This window comes from Anolis sagrei, chromosome 3 (assembly GCF_037176765.1).
Source record: "Anolis sagrei isolate rAnoSag1 chromosome 3, rAnoSag1.mat, whole genome shotgun sequence".
NCBI lineage: Eukaryota > Metazoa > Chordata > Lepidosauria > Squamata > Dactyloidae > Anolis > Anolis sagrei.
This window is the reverse complement of record NC_090023.1, coordinates 173,225,913-173,247,647: the sequence shown is the minus strand read 5'-3', so window position 1 is coordinate 173,247,647 and position 21,735 is coordinate 173,225,913. Positions and strand designations below refer to the sequence as shown.

The 21,735-nt window shown below is 40.9% G+C and overlaps 1 protein-coding gene across 1 annotated transcript in view; it reads left to right on the top strand.

Annotated features, from left to right (window-relative positions):
* The first annotated feature begins 678 nt into the window (after nucleotides 1-678).
* The window catches only part of CDH23 (cadherin related 23), a 648,000-nt gene continuing 626,943 nt past the window's right edge, over nucleotides 679-21,735 (top strand). Inside the window, exon 1 of the mRNA XM_067465691.1 lies at nucleotides 679-949. The gene's annotated coding sequence lies outside the window, so the exon portion shown is untranslated. The remainder of the gene's footprint in view (nucleotides 950-21,735) is intronic.

Below are 21,735 nucleotides of genomic sequence, written 5' to 3'. Positions count from 1 at the left end.
ACACCCCAGAGTCAGGGGACTACCTTTACCTTTACCTTAGGTAAGCACCTGCACCTTAAATTGGGCTCGGAAAATAAATGGCAACCAGTGGAGCTCCTTGAACAGGAGGGTTGACCGCTCTCTGTAAGGAGCACCAGTTAACATCCTGGCAGTTGGAATTTCCGAGCCGTTTTCAAGGGCAGCCCCACGTAGAGCGCATTACAGTAGTCCAATCTAGAGGTGACCAAGGCATGGACCACCCCTCAGACGTGAGAGAAAGATTCAGGTGCCTTTCTGGAAGAGAAGGAGAAACAGAAAGGGAGGGGGAAGAGGAAAGGCAGGGGAATATGACACCCGCATTGGGCTGCCCTCAAAGGAGCGTGGCTCTCTCTCTCTGGGAGGAAATTGCCGTCGTCTCCAAAGCAGCAGCTCTGGTGACTAAGAGAGAGGCAGGCAGGCAGGCAGGCGCGCGCTGAAAGATTCCTGACTTTGGCATCAATCAGCCTCTACCTCCACCTCCCGCGCGCGCCAAAGGGGCACGCGACCAGCGCGTGAGAGAGAAAAAAGGGGGGGGAGTGCGCGCGCGCACCCACGAGCCCCCTTTTGCCTCTGCCACGCCCCCTTTTCCTCGTTCTTCTCCTCTCTCTCTCTCTCCCTCCCTCCCGCTCGCGCGCGCGCTTCTCTCCTCAGGAGGGGAGGCGCCCAAAGTTGCTGCTTCTCCTGAGAAGGAGAAGCCGAGGAGGAAAGCGGCGGCGGAGGAGGCGGCGCTGCTCCTCTTGCGGACGGGAACTTGAACGTGGAAAGCGGCTGGACTTACTGAGCGGAGCCATGGCCCCTTGGTGGGAGGCTGGGAGGAGGGCCAGGAGCTTCGCCTGAGGGCGCCGGGGGGTTCCTTCCCAGAGGCAACGCCGTCGCTCAGTCACCCCCCCCCCTCCTCTTTGGGCGCCTTTCCCGCCCGACAGACAGCCAGGTAAGACACTGTTTCTCTTCCTAGTTTCTCTTCCTCCAAACGCTTCCTTTTTCCCTTTTGGGAGAACTTTCCTCGCGCCTCGCATCTTCCTCATAATCTACATGGAGTTTGGCTGCACTTTAACTGCCTTGCCTCAATGCTATGGAATGAGGAGAGCTGTAGAATGAGGAGAGTCGTATAGTTCATGGCCATATAATCCAGGTATATTTATTTTCGTGTCAGGAGCGACTTGAGAAACTGTAAGTTGCTTCTGGTGTGAGGGAATTCGTTGCCCAGGGGACGCCCGAATGTTTCGATGTTTTACCATTCTTGTGGGAGGCTTCTCCCATGTCCCTCCATGGGGAGCTGGAGCTGACAGAGCGAGCTCAGCCCACTATTTCGTGTCAGGAGCGACTTGAGAAACTACAAGTTGCTTGTGGTGTGAGGGAATTCGTTGCCCAGGGGACGCCCGGATGTTTTGATGTTTTACCATGTTATTATGGGAGGCTTCTCCCATGTCCCTGCATGGGGAGCTGGTGCTGACAGAGCGAGCTCAACCCACTATTTCGTGTCAGGAGCGACTTGAGAAACTGCAAGTTGCTTCTGGTGTGAGGGAATTCGTTGCCCAGGGGACGGCCGGATGTTTTGATGTTTTACCATCCTTGTGGGAGGCTTCTCTCATGTCCCTGCATAGGGAGCTGGAGCTGACAGAGGGAGCTCAACCCACTCCCCCCCGTATGCGAACCACTGACCAGTGGGTCAGCAGTTCTGCCAGCACAAGGGTTTAACCCATTGCACCACCAGGGAATCATAATCCATACACACACACACACACACACATATATATCGTGTCAGGAACGATTTAAGAACCTACAAGTTGCTTCTGATGTGAAGGAATATTTTGATGTTTTACCATCTTTGTGGGAGGCTTCCCTCATGTCCCTGCATGGGGAGCTGGAGCTGACAGATGGGAGCTTAGCCCACTCCTCCGTATGCAAACCGCTGACCAGTCGGTCAGCAGTCCTGCCAGCAAAAGGGTTTAACTCATTGGACCACCAGGGGCTCATAATCCATATATATCTATATTTTCCTGTCAGGAGCGACTTGAGAAACTACAAGTTGCTTCTGGTGTGAAGGAATTGGCCGTCTGCAAGGCCAATTGAGTCTACACTGTCATATAATCCAGTTCAAAGCAGATTATCTGGATATATATTATATACATGCTCAGCAGTCCTTCAAGCACAAGGGTTTAACCCATTGCACCACCTGGGGAGTTGGAGCTGAAAGAGGAAGCTCAACCCGCTCTCCCCTGATTCGAATAGCTGACCTATTGGTCAGTAGTCCTGCCAGAACAAGGGTTTAACCCATTGCGCGGGGGGGGGGGGGGAGAGGGGGAGGCTCATAATCCAGATTAACAAAGCAGAGAATCCACATGATCTGCTTTGAACTGGATTACATGAGTCTACACTGCCATATAATCCAGTTCAAAGCAGATTATCTGAATATATATAATATACATGGTCAGCAGTCCATCCAGCACAAGGGTTTAACCCATTGCACAACGGTGGGAGGGGGAGGGTGGCTCAAGATCCAGATTATCAAAGCAAAGAATCCACATAATCTGCTTTGAACTGGATTATATGAGTCTATACTGCCATATAATCCAGTCCAAAGCAGAGCCCGCTGTTAGCCCCAACTTCTGCCTCCCTAGCAGTTCGAAAACTTGCAAATGTGAGTAGCTCAATAGGTACCGCTCTGGCGGGAAGGTAACGGTGCTCCATGCAGTCATGACCTTGGAGGTGTCTACGGGCAACGCCAGCTCGGGCTAGAAATTGAGATGAGCACCGACCCCCAGAGTCAGACACTATTGGACTTAATGTCAGGGGGAAACTGGGTTGTTGTCGGTTTTTTGGGGTATATGGCCATGTCCTAGTGGCATTCTCTCCTGACATTTCGCCTGCATCTATGGCAAGCATCCTCAGAGGTTGTAAGGTCAGGGGAAAACCTTTATCTTTGCCTAGATCCAGTCTCAAGCTCACGATGGGGCAGACAGTTCTGTTTCATTCAAACTATAAGATCATATTATATGAAGAACAAGCATTGTAGTACTATCAGCAAATTTAAAAAAGAGTTCTGCTGCCCAGCAGCTTGTTTTGTTAGGATCCCTGTGCGTACTAATAAAAAAATAACAGAAAACTATGGCTGGATCTACCCGGGACTTCTAGTAAACGTGAATGATGAGATCGGGTTGCAGGGGGCGAGTCTCTCTCTTTATCCTCATGCCTTGACCAGCTGTTCTGAAATCATACCCAGCCCTGCCTGTGGCAGCGAAACCCAAGTGTCCTGTGACACCTTAATGAATGTTTTAAAGGCTTTTAAGGTGCGACCGAACTCTTTGTTGCCTGTTCTGACACACCACGGGGTTTCCTGGACAGGCTTCCCATTTGGATAGAGAGAGAAACAGGGTGTGACTTGAATTTGGAGCAGGGAGAGCGGACGGGATGGCCCCATTTTCTCCCTTCCTCCGAGTTCTTGTCTCTTTTCAAACTCTCTTAATAAATGGGGGAAAAGTCTATCAGCTTCGTAGTGAGGAAAGTCCCAGTTGTTAAAGGCGCAGAAGCCCTGTAAAAATGTCAATGCCTGACGTTGACATCTCTAAGCGAGGGTTTTAAGTCTGTGCTTGGCGGCTTTGGGGAAGGAAGTGCTTCCCTACTCTTGGCGCTGTCCAGCAGCTGAATCTCTGCAACTCTTAAAGGGGCAGCGGCCCCGACCTGTCTCTTATTTTTCCAGAGGGAACTTAAAATTTAGAAGGAGAAGGGGGTGAATAGTGTTCAGTTAATGGCGCATTTAGTTCAGTTAGGAGCCCCCTGTGCCGGTAGGACTGAAGACCGACAGGTCGCAGGTTCGAATCCGGGGAGAATGCGGATGAGCTCGCTCTATCAGCTCCAGCTCCCTATGCGGGGACATGAGAGAAGCCTCCCACAAGGATGTTAAAACATCAAAACATCCGGGTAGAACACGGATGAGCTCCCTCTATCAGCTCCAGCTCCCCATGCGGGGACATGAGAGAAGCCTCCCACAAGGATGTTAAAACATCAAAACATCCGGGTAGAACACGGATGAGCTCCCTCTATCAGCTCCAGCTCCCCATGCGGGGACATGAGAGAAGCCTCCCACAAGGATGTTAAAACATCAAAACATCCGGGTGTCCCCTGGGTCCTTGCAGACTGCCAATTCTCTCACACAGAAGCGACTTGCAGTTTCTCAAGTTGCTCCTGACACGACCAAAAAAAAAAAAAAAAAGGTAGTGGCGCTTCTCTTACAGATATCTTGCGTGGGAAACTTCTTTTGGCAGAACTGACGGGTTCTGTGGAAGTAAGACACCCCCTCGACATATAAAGTAGGGGTCCTCAAACTAAGGCCCGGAGGTCGAATACAGTCCCCCAAAGTCATTTACCCGGCCCTCGGTCAGGGTCAACCTAGGTCTGAAATGACTTGAAAGCACACAACAACAACAACAATCCTATCTCATCAGCCAAAAGCAGGCTCACACTTCCCATTGAAGTACTAATAAGTTTATATTTGTTAAAATTGTTCTTCATTTTAATTATTGTATTGTTTTTAAGTGGGTTTTTTTTTTTTGCACTACAGATAAGATATGTGCAGCATGCATAGGAATTCATTCATGGTTTTTTTTTTTTCAAATTATAACCTGGTCCTCCAACAGTTTGAGGTACTGTGACCTGGCCCTCTGTTTAAAAAGTTTGAGGACCTCTGATTTAAGGTAGAGTCTGCAAATATGTTCTACTGGCAAAAAGGAAGCTGTTTCGCCGACTGAATTAGTAGGCATTCCTGAAGAGCTCCATCTTTTATATGGAGACTGGTTCTTTGGACTTGACCGGGTAGTGTTCCTTGTGCTTTAGGGCCCTTAAGCACATCTCCCTGACATCTCAATGTTTTTTATGGGCAGGTTGCCCAGGAACAGGGAGGGAGGCTGGCTTCTCTACCTTCAAAGAGGTGGTTATCCCTCTCCCTCCTGTCCTTTAGAAGGATGGTAAAAACTTGGCTGTGGACCAAGCTTTCGGAACAGGGCAATAAAGTGGCAACAGGAAAGATGACCAGGCCAATTAGATTTGACGTGGATGACTAGGATGGTTTTAAATGGTGTATTTTAATATTTTGATAAATGTTTTTTTAATGTTTATGAATGTGTATGTGAATTTGTGTCCCAGCATTGAATGTTTGCTGTGTATATGTTGTGCTCTGCCCTGAGTCCCCTTCGGGGTGAGAAGGGCAGAATATAAATGTTTTAAATAATAATGATAATAAATAATGCTTTAGAATCAAAGAAACATAAAGTTGGAAGAGACCTCATGGGCCATCCAGTCCAACCCCCTGCCAAGAAGCAGGAAAATTGCATTCAAAGCACTCCCGACAGAGGGCCATCCAGCCTCTGTTTAAAAGCTTCCAAAAAAGGTGCCTCCAACGCACTCCGTTGCAGAGAGTTCCACTGCTGAATGGCTCTCACAGTCAGGAAGTTCTTCCTAATGTTCAGGTGGAATCTCCTTTCTTGTAGTTTGAAGCCATTGTTCCACATTCTAGTCTCCAGGGCAGCAGAAAACAAGTTTGCTCCCTCCTCCCTGTGACTTCCTCTTATGTATTTATATATGGCTATCATGTCTCCTCTCAGCCTTCTCTTCTTCAGGCTAAACATGCCCAGCTCTTTAAGCCGCTCCTCATAGGGCTTGTTCTCCAGACCCTTGATCATTTTAGTCACCCTCCTCTGGACACATTCCAGCTTGTCAATATCTCTCTTCAATTGTGGTGCCCAGAATTGGACACAATATTTCAGGTGTGGTCTAACCAAGGCAGAATAGAGAATGGGTAGTGTGATTTCTCTAGATCTAGACACTATGCTCCTATTGATGCAGGCCAAAATCCCATTGGCTTTTTTTGCTGCCGCATCACATTGTTGGCTCATGTTTAATTTGTTGTCCATGAGGACCCCAAGATCTTTTTCACACGTACTGCTCTCAAGTCACGCACCCTCCATTCTGTATCTTTGCGTTTCATTTTTTCTGCGTACTTTAAGACTGCCCAGCAGTAATTGTATTGGAGACTTTTAAGGAACCAACAATTGAATGAAAAAATGCTGGTGACTTTCTACTGCTATTCTAAGTTATTGCATCTCCATATGGTTTGCTAATTGCACAGTGACAGATAGGAAGACACTCCAGAGGATTTCCACTACTGCTCAGAGAATTATTGGTTGTTCTCTTCCCTCTTTGCAAGAACTTTATAATTCCTGCTGCCTTAAGAAAACTCAGGACATTCTTAAGGATCCATCTCACCCTGGATATTCCTTTTTAAAAAAAAAAAAGTTACCATCTGGCAGTTGGTATAGAACAGAGGTCCTCAAACTTTTTAAACAGAGGGCCAGGTCACAGTCCCTCAAACTGTTGGAGGGCTGGATTATAATTTTAAAAAAACATGAATGAATTCCTATGCACATATCTTATTGTAGTGCACCCCTCATAAAACAATACAATAATTAAAATGAAGAACAGTTTTAACAAATATAAACTTACTAGTATTTCAATGAGAAGTTTTGGCCTGCTTTTGGCTGATAAGATAAGATTGTTGTTGTTGTTGTGTGCTTTCAAGTCATTTCAGACTTAGGTTGACCCTGAGTGAGGGCTGGGTAAATGACCTTGGATATCCGGGCCTTGGGCCTTAGTTTTGGGGACCCCTGGTATAGGATGATAAAAACATGGACAAATAGGTTGAGAGATCGCTTTTCTCCTAGAACTATGATTATATTGAACTCCATGGTTTCACACTGATGTGGCATTAGGGGTTGTGCAATAGTGATTAGAATGTGGAGGGATGAGTGTTTTGTATTGTAATTCTACATATATAATGTGATTGGGGATGGCATTTAATTTCATTGTACAATATACAATGCCAATAAAGTTATTCTATTTTATTCTTGCCTCTAAGAAAGAAGACACAAAGCGTGTTCTGCCCTTGAGCCCTCATTACAAAGGCCCCTAACCACCCCTCTTCCATCCTGTGTGCCACTTCAGAGTTGCTCCGTACACCACCTGTCCTCAGCGAGCATCACTTTGCAAGAAGGATGCTCAAATTGCATTCTTCCAAATGCACAGTTGCCTGTTAAAGTCATAGAGTGAGATTGTGGAGGTGCCTGCAGGAGTGGGTGGGGATAGCTGTTTGAGCATTGCTTTGTGTTGGGCTTAGGAATCCACAAATAACTTTGTCCTGACTAAACTTCTCTTTTCTCTATTGAAAGAAGGAATCCTGGGCAATTACCCTGTTGTTTCAGTGGGCTGCTGTTCCAGGGACTGGTGCCAGTAAAAGAGACAAATGGGTGGGGGAAATTTGGTAAGGAAGGGACAAAGTACTGTACATCTCTGGGCTTGAAAGCTTGCTTTCACATTTTAGTGAATGCTCCCATATACACTGAGCCTCTTTACATTGCAGGGGTTAGCGGCACAGAGTCTTTGCAAAAGTGAAAAAGCAGGCATTCTAAATCGCTGTAGTTTTTCTTCAAACCTTAAATAATACCTCTCTAGCAATTTCTAGGTCTTCTAGCATGATTCCATCATCAATTTCTACTGGAAGATGACTATTTAATTACACTGAAGGACCTAAAGATTCATAGAGAGAGCATTTGAATCAAATTTGTGAATAATAATCAAATCTGCAAAAGACAATCCTGCAAATGTGGAGAGCCAATTGTATATTTCTTCTGAAGTTGTGTCTTATTTAGTGGAATTTAACAGTTGAATAAGTATTCTGGGATTGAAGTCTAATTTCAAAATACAGTTTGGATCATTTGTAATGGGTGTGAGAAGTGCCTTTTTTGCAGTAGTCATGGAAGTCCAGGAATACAAGGAAAGCAAATGGTGTGAGGCAAGCTATGCTAAAGGATTGGACTTCTTTCTCTCTTTCCTTCTGAAGCTATCCTCAAACAAAGCTTGCACACTTGGAAATCTTTGCACAGTGTTTCAAAACAACATCACCAAACTTTGGTCCTACTTTATGTCATAACATACCAAACTGTGCATTGTTGCTGTGATCTCCCCTCCTTCCTGTTTTTCTTTCCACTCTTCTAGAAGTACTTCTTTAAAGGCAGTTCTTGTGCATATTTGTTGTCTGGAGACCCCATGATTTACATAGGATTTTCTTAGGCAAGGAATATTCAAAGGTGGCCATGCCAGTTGCTTCCTCTGAAATATAGTCTAAGCATCTGGTATTGCCTGGAGGTCTCATATCCAAATCCTAACAGGACTGACCTGACTGAACTTTAGAGATCAGATAGGATCCGGTGTCTTTAGGGTACTTAGGCATAGAACTCATTACCCCCCCCCCACACACACACACCTTAATTTGGCTTCTATATAATATTGATGACATCTGAGTGCCACTGCTTCCTTTAAGGGCTATCCTAAGACCCTTTGCTTCTTGAGACAGAGGTTGGGTTGGAATCCTGCTCTATTTCATGCACAAGAACTGACTGGATTGGCTTTTGAATCTTAATTCAACATTAGCAACCTTATAATTACATTGTACCATGCATAAAGGCAGCAGGCTAGTTTGGGGACGAAGGATTAAAAGCTGGGGATGTTTAGCCTGCAGAAGAGAAAGCTGAGAGGAGACATCACCATGTTTATATATTTGTAAGGCTGTCATAAGGAAGAGGGAGCAGGCTCGTTTTCTTTTGTCCTATAGACTAGAACTTGGAGCAAATTACAGGAAAGGAGATTCCACCTGAACACTAGGAAGAACTTCCTGACCATGAGAGCTGTTCAACAGTGAAACTCTCTGCTGTGTAGTGTGGTGGAAACTCCTTCCTTGGGGGTTTTTAAATAGAGGCTGGATGGCAATCTCTTGGCGGTGCTTTGATTGTGATTTTCTTGCATGGCAGGAGGTTGGACTAGGTGGTCCATGTGGTCTCTTCCAACTTTATTCTATGATTTTGTGATAAGGAAAAAATTGACCATGTTTTAGGAGGTACATTTGGGGGTAGCCACTGACCTTGTTCCAAGCATTTGCCACCTGATGTAGTTATCTTACCCTACCTATTGTAAGGGCTGACCCTAAGTCGGCCTCCCAGACATGTAGTAACAGAGAGCAAAAGAAAATTATGTGAGTGGCAAAGGGAATTATATCTAGGAAAAGTGAAGGGATCTTGAGGCACTCTGTTGGCATCTTGGCAAGTTGGGAAGAAAAGAGATTATAAATACACCCATTTTTACACTGTGAGGGCTGAAGGAACAGGCAGGAAAAGTATAAGATTTATCTAGCACAGCAGTTTTAGCAAAACATTTTCATACTCCAGATATTTTACATAAAAGAAATCCACATTTTGCCAACCTGTAGAAGCAATTTACTTTTGACCACAGCCATAATTAAAGATAATAGTATTTGTTTATGTACATAGGATGCAGGCAACCTCTGCTCCTTAAAATACTCTGAACTACCTTCTATACACAATCTTTATGCAATATTTAGCAAGATGGATTTGTCCCTTTCACAGTAGCCTGCTGGGTGAAGTTGTGCATCTCTGTGAATACACACAGGAAGAATAGGGGATATCAGAAAGCAAATTTAGGGGTTGTAGAAAAAGAAAGGGTGGCCATGTTGGCTGCTGGCTTCTGCCCTCCCTGTCACCAGCATGGAGGAGACAGCAGATGCCTTCTGAGAGTGTACAGTGCTTGCAAGATTGTGGCGAATTTTCCATTACAGCCTGGAACTTGCTTAAAAGCACCTCTTCCCCCTTTTGTCAATAGATTAGGTCAAAACAAATGTTTCTGTCTTTAAAAATACACACAATCTTACTTGTAATAATAGCAATATACATTCAAAAATAAATGGGCTCTGATCCCCCCAGTCCTGACTGTAATCAAGAGTAATACACACACACATCAATATCCTTCTAAAATTATTAATAATCACACCTGCAGATTATTACACCATTAGATTTCTTACTGCTCAAAAATATAATTGTTTTCCACTCTTTCAAAAAGTCTTCAATTGGCATATCATTCAAAACCCACATTTATTTGACCATTTGGGCTAACTCTGCAACCATGCAATCCATTGACAGTGCTTCAGTCCATTTCGAAGGTTGAGAAAACACTATTCATATGTTGAAGAAGCAATCCATGTTTACTCTCCATTTCTTCACCCATTATGCCCAACAAAAAGCATTTCTTATAACATCACAAAATCTACTTTTAATTTTTTGATTAATTTATAAATCATAGACCAGTAGCTTTTACCCTTTTCAAGTCCACTGCATATGAAAAAAATAAACCTTGTTTATCTTGATATTTTTTACATTGGGTTGAAACATTCTTGAACATTTTAAACAGCTTATTTGTGGTTATATTCTATTTATATATTACCTTATAAAATCTTCTCTTAAATTACTGCACAAAATACATTTTATATCTTTGGGCCACAGTTTTCCCCATATATCTATATGGACATTATGCCCAACATGTAGGGGCCACCTTATGTGTTTCTGTCTTGATTACTCTTCTTGTCTCAGCATCTGGAGTCAGACTTTATTTAATTAGAGATGGGTAGAATTTAAACATAGAGCTGTGGGTGAAAATGTTGGCATGTGTATTTCTCTTTACAGGATCACAGTCAATTTATATTTCAGGGACAAGGGGTGGTAGCCAGGGCTTAAAAGCCATACTATAGTTTTACATATAATCTGTTGTTTTTACTCACTATAGCTAACTTTGTAGTGTAATGACAGGAATATAGCAATGCCCTCCATCCCTAACATATTTAGCCTTAGTCATTGAGCCAGACAGAGATTAGGGCAAAGGGGAAAATATCAAGAATATTTTTCCACTTTCATGTACTTAGTTCTACTGAGATATGTTCATATCATAGGTTCAGACTGTATAATGCTTGCTGGAGAAGGATTCCTATGTAGCCCAGCTGGTGGAGAAAGAGAGCTTTGTGCATTTACTAACATGAAATTTCATCTTCCTAATTCCTGATTTAATTCAGAGCTGTATATATATCCTGAATGGGGAACTGATACAACTTTGCAAGTCTCCCTCTGTGAGCTTTGAGCCATTTCATTTCATATGGCATACCTGGCTTACTCTCCTGTACATGCTCTTGTTTACTGATGCCTACTTTAAAATATTCCTGGAAAAATACATGGTCTGAAATGGGATGCTTATATCACCTAATATCATTATATTATTTAACATTATCTAACATTGCCAAATATCTGTATTTTAAGATTACAAACTATAGATGAGTACTGTGAAAATAAACGAGAAATATTACACTACTGAATAGAATAAAAGGGGCATGTCAAAGATTATGACATGCTCAAAGCAGATCAAGCTCCAAGAGAACGAGGACAAAATTGAAGACATAAAGCAAACAAAACTAGACCAACTGAAGATTTTAACAGAGGAAATGAATTAAAAAATGAATAAAAAATAGGAAGACTAGGGGAAAGGATGGAAATAGGCTAAAGAGAAGTGAGGGAGGAACTAAAAATTCTCCTCATCCATTTCAAAATTAAAAGACAGACAAAACTGGAAAAACAAAAAGAGTTACTAGAAGAATGCCTAAATGCAAACATTCAACTCCAGAAATGTGAAAGGATACAAAAAGACTCCCCTTTGGGTCAGAGGCCTCCTAGTAGAGATGACAGAGATAGAGCAACTAATAACAGAATTAATGGCAGATACACTAGTGAAAATGGAAAAGGAATTTGACTCAGTGTTTAAGGTGAAATTGACTTATGCATCAAAATGCAAACTTCCAAGGAACATAATTTTTACCTTTACAAGAAAAAAGATTACAGATCAAATACATCAACATCACATAAACATTTCTCAACAACTGGAGGTCCACAAGGTAACATTGTAGAAAGACTTCCCATCAAAAGTTGTACAAAAAATAAAACAATATTATTTTCTAATGGAGAAACTTAAACAATACAATGTAAGATACAAATGGCTACCCTCTTAAGTTGTTATGGTCACATATAAAGGACAGAAGCATTGCATTACATCATAAATGAAAGCCTAGGACTTTGTGAGGACAGTAATCCAAGATCTAGAACCAGATACAGTGGAACCTTGACTTAAGAGCACCCCAACTTAAAGATGTTTGAGTTAAGAGCTGTCACCCACCCAGTGTTTTGCTTTGACATAAGAGTAGCATTTTATGTCAAGAGCTAGCGCCAGATTACAGGGCTTTAGGGCCTCGTGCTCTTGTCCGCTTTGGGAGATTGCTGTCTGCTTTGCTCTTGTCCACTTTGGGAAACTTTGTGTTAATTGATTTTGTAAGGTTTTTATTCATGATATGTTTGGTTTCATGAAAGAGAGAGGGAAAGAGAGCAAGAGGGTGGGTGGTGGTGGGGGGGGGGGGCTGGAATGGGTACCATATGAAGAAAAGGATGCTTCTGCCTCTTCACTTTGTGCTACCTCGCCACAACTTTGTGCTTATATCATTTTACAGCTGATCCTTCTTTCTTTATTGTTCTATGTGAATGTACAGGTTTTGCCTTCCTGTTGCACTGGCCAACACAAATGATGTTGTCTGAAATGTGCTTCCTTGCCACAACTTTGTGCTTCTGATGTTTTAAAGTAGAACTTTCTTTTTTATTGTTCCATGTGAATGTACATTTATACATTATTTGTTATTTATAAAGTACATTTTACTATTTTAAAACACGCAACAAAAAAGGGGAGGTGTCAGGGGGATGGAATGGATTAATAGCATTTCAATGCATCTCAATGGGAAAATCACTTTGAGATAAGAGCATTTTGAGTTAAGACCTCAGACACAGAATAATTTAAACTTTTAAGTCAAGGTATTATTGTATGGATCAAGATCAGAGGAATTTATTACCTGCAAAAGGAAATCCACTGAAAATAAACAAAAAATTCAAGAGAGGTGAACTCCCCAAAATAAGAAATCAACAGCAACAGAACAGATTCTTGTTGACAGAACTTTCCCCAAAATAAACCAAATTTAGGCTAATGGATAGTCAGATATTTTAGTTGTGAGTTATGGTGTCCCAAACTGTATTAATGTCCTGTAAGATATTTTTAGAATAGCAAAGAGAGATGAGAAAAACTTAAGTCACAGAATTAAAGACTTTTGGCACAGCAGATTGGAAATCAGAACTCTATGGTTGCAAATGTGGATATAGCCACAGATTTAAATTGTTTTCTGAGCTGTTGCTGGTATTCTGTTATGCAGGGCAGGCAAATGCAGGTGGGGAAATATTGGCATCCTGTCTTCTAAAAAGCCATCTCCTATGCTTTTAATCATTCTATATTGGGGGAAAAACTCAGAAATGCCAGCAATGACTTTCTGGGCCTTTAGTACCTTTCAGCTGTGCATGAGAGGCATACAGAAAAATGTCAGTACTGGCCATTGTAGGAGGCCATGCCATAATCAGTGAATTCTCTCCACTCCCCAATGTGCTTCTTCCGCTATCCTTTGTGTGTAAGAATGCTTGGAGAATATAAAAGGGCTGGAAAATGGGACATTCAAATCTGAAGTACTTATTCAGTCTGCATCTGTACCTTTGAATCAAACAGAGACCTAGGAACTGCAAATGAAGAAGTGAGATTAAGCTTCACACTGGCAGAGGATGAGAGCTTGTTTACAGAGCGTACTTAGTTGTAATAGCCACCAGACATCTCCCCACCCTCCTGTCCCGCTCACTTGAACATTTCAATAGATGGACGAAAATAAAGGAAGACTTATGTTACTAACCTATGAAGTCTGCACTGATCTCACTCAGCACTGCATTTTCAGGATGGATCCTAAATGAATACTTTGTTAGTGACCTTATTTCTCAAAGCCGAACAGGTACACAAAGTGCAGGAAAATTGGTTACATCAAAAGTAGAAATTACTGTAATGAGTCTGTTCGTGAGGGCTCTAGTTCACATATTATCCAATGCATATCATAATTATTAATTATTGTGCTGTAATTTATTTGTTAATGTTCATATGACTCTTTGTTAGTTTTGATGCAACTGATAATTGTGGCTGTCCCCCATTTCATAGTTATAACTATTAAAAAGTTGCTTGAATAACTTTAGCCTGAAGGAAGTCACTTGGTGGGTGTGCTGTCAAGAAATTGTTTCTGATTACCTGACAGAGAAGGCTATAATTTTGCTGTGTTTTCTGAAAGTGATGTTATTTCTAAACTGTTAATAACACAGGCACTAATCATTTTTCATATTCTGTTTGTGTGTGCAGGAATTGGGTAGAGTTAGGATGGGAAAAGGGTTGAAATGGTGCTCGGCAAAAAAAATGTGTGGAATATTTTGGCTGTATGGAACCAAGGCTCATACATTTATATGAATTGATATTTCCATTTATGCAACAACACCTTCTACATACAACTAAGTTTTGTGTGTATTGCCAATTTGTCATTCCCTAGATCTTGGGTCATATGGGGAAGGAAATTAACGTATGAACTTAATGCAGCCTCTTAGGGTGAAACTATTTTACAGTCACTTTCCCTATTTATGCTTCTATGCATCAACAAGAGCAACACTATCCTTTTAAAAAGACATGTTTGTGTGTGTCAATTTCATAATGCAAAAGTGCATGGAAAGATGTTCTTTTGGATTTGGTGAAAGCCAGAAAGGAAAGGCATTCAGTGGTTGTCCCTTTGGACAACACCCCAAAAAATGAGAACCTTTCAATCATGTTGCAAGTTTCAGCCATCTCACTAGAGTTTGGGGCTTTTACAAACAGTATTATATGTAGTTTACTTTAATCTTTTACTTCCATTCTATTTTAATGATGTCTATTCTTTTAGTTCGCTACCTCACTTGAAATCTGGAGATGTGGTGTTAGTAAATTCAAATTTAACCCCCACCCCCACAAACACATGTTCTGATTGGCTAAACAGAAGAAACCAGGAAACTAGCAATCTAGCCCCATACATTTGTAATCGGAAGTACATCTGTGCCTGCAATCATGTACATGCTGATCTGGGATAAATCTTTTTGAACTCAGTTGGATTGCCTTCTGAATATGTATGTGGATGATACTAATTTTACTTGAGCTCCATAAACTTTGGTGCATCTACACTGTACAATGAATGCAGTTTGACACCACTTCAACAGCCATGATTCAATGTATGGAATCGCTGGAGTTGAATTTTTGCAATTTCTTTAGCTTTCTCTGCCAAAAAGTAACTCAATACTATGGATTCATGGGATTTATAATTTGGTGAGGCACCAGCATGCTTTGGTCAAGAAGGCTAAAGACCTAGAACAACTACAACTCCCATAGTTCCATAGCATTGAACCTTGACAATTAAAGTGGTGTAAAATTGATTCATTCTACAGTGTAGATACACCCTTCATTGGATTACTGATGTTAGGGAATAGGGAGCAAGAGGCTCTTCTCTAAAGAAATGCTTGGTGTTGTTTTGTGCATTTAGAACTTCGCAATCTGATGTCAAACCAGATGGCTTGTGGTTCTGGTGCTGACAAAGTCTGCTGCTAATGGCATCCTCACTTGTCAGCATGCTTGCTAACATCTCTCCACTCTTGCAGCTAGTACTTAAATAATAAAATTGCTGTTCTAACAGATGTGCTCTTCAGGCTGAAATCCTAAAGAGAATTGCTAAAAAGAAAATGTGTAAATATGTTCACGATTTTTAAAAGTAGACTTGTTGGTCGATGAGTAGAAACAAAAGTTCAAAAATTAAGCATAAGGTTGTGGGTTATGAGCTCTATGACAAATCTTGTACTCAATGTGGAGATGGACTGAATCACTAGTAGTTTCATAGATTTAATGCTACATGCATGTTTGCATACTGGGATTGCAATTAAGTATTACCTAAGAGTAGGGCATAAGTAGCACAAATAAATAGCACAGAATAAAGCTGTTGTTCATAAACAAGTATGTGGTCCACTTTCACCTTTTGCTGGGCAAAATAATAGGCTAAAATAATTACAGATTTAGAGATAGTTGAGAAATTCATTCATTTTACATTTTATTACCCAGTTTGCACCTCTCTGAAATTGTATATTTATAGTTGGAAACTGATACATTATGAAGCTTGTGATGTGATTCACACAGAACCAAAAATTCTGAAATGCATCCATTTGAATGCACATTAAAAAATCGCAAACACATTTAATGCAAACACACACTAAGACAATGTATGCAAAAGTGCATACAGCTGACAAATGCCCCCACTAATGCATATTAAATTTGTGTGGTGGTGGTGGTGATGTTGCAAAGAACTCAAGTGTGCCACTTAAATGGTGAACGACATAATATTTGCTTTTGTTCCCTTGTATGAGAGGTTTAATCTGCAGCTCACTTTGGTTATTACGGAAAAGAAAAAAGGGGTGTGGTCCATGTTGTATTCTTGTAGAATTGGAGTTACATGGATAAGGATAGTAATATGCATATGGCTCACATGTGTAATCTTCAAATGTTATCCTGTTTGTTGCAAAAGAGGTCTGTAGAAGCATCTACATTTATTAACATATCAGATAAATTGGGGGCAATGAAGTTATCTAAATAAAGCTCCTCAGTGTATGTTTGCCTGGATGGGGCATTTCGTTAAGTCTTAGGTGTGGACCGTTACAGTTGTCATTAAGAAGGAGAAATGTACCCTCTCCAATGGAAGACTGACAGGTCAGTAGAGATTGAGTATCCTTAATTTGAAAGTCTTGTTTCGCTGTTTTGGGTTTTTTTAAAAATTTTAAATGACAGTACTTACATTAGAAAAGGTAAAGGTTTCCCCTTGACATTAAGTCCACTCATGTCTGACTCTGGAGGGTGTTGTTCATCTCCATTTCTAAGCCGAAGAGCTGGCGTTGTCCGCAGATGCCTCCAAGGCCTTGTGTCCGGCATGACTGCATGGAGCTCTGTTACCTTCCCGCTGGAGTGGTACCTATTGATCTACTCACATTTGCATATTTTAGAACTGCTTGATTAGCAGAAGCTGGGGCTAACAGCAGGAGCTGACCCCACTCTCCAGATTCAAACTGCTGACCTTTTGGTCATCAAGTTCAACAGTTCAGCGGTTTAAACCTCTACGCCACCATATATGTACTTACTTAAATGTACATAAATACATTTATGTTCCACGTACACATTATGTGCATAGCCTGAAGGTAATTTTATACAATATTTTAAATAATTTTGTGTATGAAAAATGTTTTTGTACATTGAATTACCAGAAAGCAAAGGTACCACTATCTCATGTGGACAGTTTTTGAGTGTTTTATATTTCAAAATAATGAAGAAGGGAGAATCAGCTTATCTTTCAAAAGTTAATTTATTCACACTGTCATTACTTGTAGCAATAGCTGATGTAGTAAAGCAACCAAGTTGGGTGTGTGTGTTGAATGCTCTCATTAAGGAGGCCAGACTTGGTGGGGGTGGTTGACAAGGGCGGAGCTGCAGGCTATTGAAGGCTGCTCTGCCCCCTGCTGTGCTCTTTGCTTCAGTGTGAGCTAGGAGGCAGGTTTCAACCCCTCCCCTGAAATTTTCAACCCCCCCCCTCCCGAATTTTTTTTTTCTGGCTACGGCCTTGGTTACAGCTCTAGGATAAATGCTGTCTCTCAATCTGTTTGTCCTTGCTTTTATCTGGTGCCTCACCAAACTGCAAATCCCAAAAATTCCATAGCATTGATTCATATTTAACTTGTTTTGAACTGCATTAATTCTACAGTGTGGATGCACTCTGGAGTATCCTCTGACTTTTTACAGAACATTTTGTGATTTTTTTGTGATGTGTGCTGGGGAAAGCATTTAATTTTGTTGTACAATGTACAATAACAATAAAGTTATTCTATTCTTTGGTAGAGACGGCTCAAGGCCTTGTAAAACTCCAACTTCAACTTTTCCATAGCATTGAAACACAACAGATAAAGTGCATTAATTCTGTAGTGCAGATGAACTCTCAGCCTAAGGAAGGTGAAGAGAAGAATAGAATATCTGCATTTCCTGTCTAAAGCATTGCTTCATATTGATTTGTGTGATTTGTGGCCCTCAGGATGCTGTTCCCCCCGCAGACTGACAAAATGGCAGAAATGACTAAAGTTGGCATGTTAGAATGGATAGGTTATGAAAAATTATTGTGAGTTCCTAATTCTTGTTAACACATTTGAAAGACTTTTTATATCTTCCCCAAATTTCTTGACACATACACAGAACTATCGCAGGACAATGTTGAAACATTTGACTGCAATAAGATTACACCAACCCTTTGAACAGCTCCTTGAAAAATCTCTGAATGTTTCAAATCTTCCAGTGTAAAATATAAAAGGGAAGTCCACTTTTCCAGCAGTGAAATCATCAATCCGCTATTACTATTGCATGAGGCTGTTTTTCTTCTCTTCTTGTTAAAGCTACTTGGTATGTTGGCCCAGCAAAATAGCTCGCATCCTTTTTGGCTCAAGATCTCTGAGTGTCAGAAATTTATTTTGTGAGATCCTCCTGGGGAGAAAAATGATGCAAAGATTAGCTCAAGGAGAAGATTAGACACTCCTCTTATCGCTTTCCTTTTTATGTGAAAACACTCCAGCACAACAGCTGTATTGGGATTTTTCAACGTGATGTACCTGCTTCACACAGGTTTATGATCATAGGGAAGTGATACGAGGAAGAAGTTTTAAATATCTGCAGGATATAGGGTAAAATGTGCAGAGACTATGAGCACAGGTTTTTTTTTAATGTGGCACACTCAAATCCAATTACACACACATTGGAGATGGTCAAGAGGGCTGTCTCTTGGTTGCATTTCACTCAGGATTCAGTTTATTCTGCTACATAATCCTCACAGGTTCAAGCGTGATAAGTCCCTTGTTAAGTCAGCCCTTCAGGCAATGATCAAGGGCACACAGCTGCATATAATATAGGCAGCTGTTAGTTGGATCTCTCTGCTGTCATAAGGAGAGGCAAATGTTCCAAAAGCCCCCTATGCCAGTTGACCAAATTGCTTACAACTGCACAGTACTGCTAAGCAGCGTGTGGGTTGACCTAGATAACAACAACCCAAGCTGAAGAGAGACTGGTGCATAGTAGTGAATAGGTAATGCAGTCCCAATGTTCCCCTAGGGGTCAAGTTTGCCACATTTGTCCTCAACGTAGTCTTTGAATGAGAGGAGTATAAGCAGAAGTTGAGAGATATGGGATGATTACTAGATATGATCTTTAAGCTTAATTAGGAATTCCTACCTGGAAGCCCTCAAGATGTAGATATATATTTAGAACAATTTATTAAATATCAAATTCCTTTACAAAAAACTGTGTTGGGGGAAGGCTTTTCATGATCCTAATTTTATTGCACTTATGCAGGGGCATCATTTCAGATTTCATTTGTGAATCAGGAAGAGTCCTGGTCTTGAATATATTCAATATTACAGAAGAGTGTATGAAGAACATTTGCTTTTCTTTTATACTTCATAACTGCAACAGCAATATCAACTCAGAACATTAACTTATACCTAAAATAAAGTCATTCATAACTTCGGCATGAATAAGTATATAAGTACACTAAACTGTTCACAAATATAGTTTCTTTAGTTTTAAGACCCAGCACACTGGCCGAGAGAGAGAGAGAGAGGGGGGGGGGGGGGAGGGGGCTGAGAAACAGACTTCCCTGGTACTAATGTACAACTAAAGCACTGCTGTTAAAATGGCAGTTTGTTCAATTAGATTAGAAACACTTGCCATGCTGTAAAAAGTTACCTGGCTGCCAAAAATACAGAGCACAGGTGTGCTTTACATTAGGCTTGTGCATGGAATTTGTTTGGTAGGTTCCCTTCGACCAATCCAGCTTTTTCGGCTGGATGTAATGGTAAATGCTCAGGTGTTTGTTTGTTTTGGCCAAAACAGGCCACGTGGAAGCCAATCACAGCTCCTCCTTTCCTATTGGCATCACATAGCACGTGAACAGGCTGCCACATGCTTGCATGGGGTTTCCCTGTGAGCTCTGCCTGTTGGACCAATCAGAATAGAACAATGTCATGACGTCTTATTCAAGCTGTGTCTATTTAATGGGGTGAGTACCTCCATTACTCTCAGTTGTATCCTGGCTCTAGAGCAGGGGTCCTCAAACTTTTTAAACAGAGGGCCAGGTCACAGTCCCTCAAACTGTCAGAGGGCCAGATTATAATTTGAAAATAATAATAATTTGAATTCCTATGCACACTGCGCATATCTTATTTGTAGTGCAAACACTTTAAAACAATACAATAATTAAAATGAAGAACAATTTTAGCAAATATACACTTATTAGTATTTCAATGGAAAGTGTGAGTCCACTGTAAACATCGCACAACACATTAATATAGATGATTAAATAACTACTAGGTGACATTCAGAAAACTTTTGTGGTGGCTAATTTTTTCTGCACTCCAAAATTGAGTTAATGGGATCAGATTTGATGTTGGGACCCACAGTTTAAGAAGCCGTCACCTAGAACACTCTGTGTCTCCCCAGAGGAGAATCATTTACTTGAAATGAACAAGTTTGTTTAATTAGTTGAACTTTTTCACACTCTGATCTCAACCCTGCTGTTAGTTTTGACTAGAGTAGACGCATTAGATCAGGCATCCTCAAACTGTGGTCCTCCAGCTGTTTGGGCCTCCAACTCCCAGATGCCCTAATGAGCTTGTTCAATTGTCAGGAATTTTGGGAGTTGAAGCCCCAAACAGCTGGAGGGCCACAGTTTGAGGATGCCTGCATTAGATTAATGTGATTTACCTATGTTCTGGTTGAACTGATTTATTCTCTTTGGAACGAATCAACAGGATGTCAGTCTGTGTATTGTAAAGTTTAAAAATATGAACTAAGGCTGTTTCTGTGAATAGAAAGATCTCTAAATATGTATGATAGACATGACAATATGAATAACTGTCTAGTGGAACTTTACAGAGCCATACATGCCACTTGCAACTACCAGTAAGCCTTACTGGAACAGTGACACATGGGCTTGACCTCATGTGAGCCGCACCGAGTCCCTGTTGAGGGAGATGGTGATGGGGTATAAATAAAGTTTTATTATTATTATTATTATTATTATTATTATTATTATTATTATTAGAAATCAGCATTGTTTACCAAGAAAACAACAAAAAAGTTGTACCCTCCATTCAATCATGCCTCTCTCCTCTTCATATAACTCTTCTTGTTCTGATTAATGCTTTATTTTTCAAAATTAGTTCCCAGCATAAACCAGCTAGACTGTAAACTTCTATTGATTCAGACCTACATAGGTCCCCTGTGCTGAGGTGGACAATATATGGTTTTCCAAATGTTATTGAACAGCTCTCTTGAGTCCTAGTCACTTAATTAGTAGTAAAGGATAATAGGAGGTGAATACTAAGATCATTGTAAAAGACCACACATTTTCTTCCCTTTCACTATGTCTTATTTACAAACAGCTACAGTAAATTCTCAGTTAATCAGAACTCAAGCAACAAAGAAATAATACTTTATTCATAAAGCTGTTCATATAATACAATAAAATTGTGTTCCATTAAATTAAGTTAGTCTTTGTTTGACTTAATTTGCTTTTAATTACTGTATTTCAGTATTGATATCAAGTCAATACAGAGTTTATGGTATGGTATAGTATGGGGGATAGTATTAGTTAGTTAGATTTTCCATTATGTTATTTTGTACTGTTTATTTTACTTGACTGGTTTATTTATTTTATTGTGATGTTATTTTGTTGTTTATATTTTATGTTGCTGTAATGTATTGCTGGGCTTGGCCTCATGTAAGCCACTC